The following is a 2025-nucleotide window of genomic DNA, read 5'->3' as shown; positions in this document are numbered from 1 at the left end:
GAAAAAGGGAAAGGTGAGGATCACCTTGACTCAAGCATAAAGTAAAAACATGAAGTAAAAGATAGGCCCTTCACAGAGGGAAGCAGAGGTTGTCATGCGCTTTTAGGGTTGGATACACAAAATTTTAATGCGAAAGAACGTCACTTTATATTGCCCCTTGTATGTGGACCTTTATTATGCAGTCCATCACTTTTATTACTTCCACAACAAGATCGTACAAAGCTTATTTTCTCCACACTAATAAGTTATGCATATTTAAAGAGCATTTTTTATTGCTTGCACCGATGACAACTTACTTGAAGGATCTTACTCAATCCATAGGTAGGTATGGTGGACTCTCATGGCATAACTGGGTTTAAGGATATTTGGAAGCACAAGTAGTATCTCTACTTGGTGCAAGGAATTTGGCTAGCATGAGGGGGAAAGGCAAGACCAACATGTTTGGGAGGTCAATAACAATATACTTTAACTAAGATGTGAGAAAATATAAACCATTACGTTGTCTTCCTTGTCCAACGTCAACTCTTTAATGAGTGCTCCCAATTATAAAAAGGTGTCCAAGACAATGTATTTGTATGTGAACCCCTCTTTCCTTATCACTTCCTATTAATTGCAACGATGACCAAAACTATGTTCATCAACTCTCAACAATTTTTATACCTCATACTTTCTATATGTGAAGTTATCACTATCCATAAGATCAATATGAACTCTTTTATTCTTTCTACTTTCTCAAGATCATAGCAACAAAGCAAAGCCCTTGACTCAACACTAAAATTTATTATAGATAGCTCACAGACTCGATTACAAAAAGAGATCATAAAGCAAAACTCAAACTACTTGATATCAAAACTTCAATCTACTAGATCAAGAAACTACTAAAAGGATCGAACTAAATAAAGCGGTAAAGATAGGAGTGTGATGGTGATACGATACCGGGGCACCTCCCCCAAGCTTGGCAGTTGCCAAGGGGAGTGCCCATACCCATGTGATTATGTCTCCTTCTTCATGGTTGGTGTTATGATTTTCTTGGCGATGATGCCCTTCAGGATACGGTTCTCCTCCTCGAGCTTATTGACTTGTTATTTGAGGTCCATAATTTCTTTACAGAGCTTGCCCGTAACGGCCAAAGCTCCTTTTAACCAAGGATGCCACATAGCTTCTGGAGAACAAGTGAAACTCTTTTTCATATTTTCATAAGAAAGAAATCTAGAGTTTGAAGGAGTGACCGAAATAGGGACAGCCAGGCTAGGTAGTTCCCCCATCGTGAATTCTGCTTGGAAACGAGAGGTAACTTCTTGATCCTCCTCCATGGCATCTATCCTTTTCAAATCAGCCTCCATCCCATCCTCCGTTGATGGTCCAAAGTGATAGGCATCGCTATTTGCTCCGGGACCTGGCGTTGGGTGGGACACCCGACTCTCCCCAATTGACTCCTGAGAAGACATCTTACTTTATTCTGCAACAGGAACAGCTCGAAAGAAAAACAGAGGATATTTGCGTGATACGTTGGTCAAAACCTCCGGGAGTATATATAATGAATTTTTACCGACCAAAATACGTAACGTGCAAGAAAATGGAGTCCGGGAGGCACACGAGATGCCCACGAGATAGGGGGGCGCGCCCAGTAGGGGGGGGGGGCCTCCACTCTCGTGGGAGCCTCGTGTCCCTTTCGTACTACTTCTTCCTTCCTAAAATTCTTAAACATTCCAAAACTGATAAAAATTGCCATTGGAGTTGTTTTGGAGTCGGTTTACTTACCGTACCACGTACCTATACCTTTTCGGAGTGTGAAACGTTCTGGAAAGTGTCCCTTATGTATTCCTCAGGAGTTACAGTTTCAATAATATTAGTTTCAACATTGATAGGATTACCTGAAATATAATGTTTAATTCTTTGACCGTTTACCACCCTTGGACTCGTGCCTTCGAAGTTGTTGATTTTTATGGCATCAGAACGATAGACCTCCTCGATAACGTAAGGACCTTCCTATTTTGAGAGAAGTTTTCCTGCAAAAAATCTTAA

Source organism: Triticum dicoccoides, chromosome 6B, assembly GCF_002162155.2.
Source record: "Triticum dicoccoides isolate Atlit2015 ecotype Zavitan chromosome 6B, WEW_v2.0, whole genome shotgun sequence".
In the NCBI taxonomy this organism is placed as follows: Eukaryota; Viridiplantae; Streptophyta; class Magnoliopsida; order Poales; family Poaceae; genus Triticum; species Triticum dicoccoides.
Note: the sequence above shows the minus strand (reverse complement) of the source record.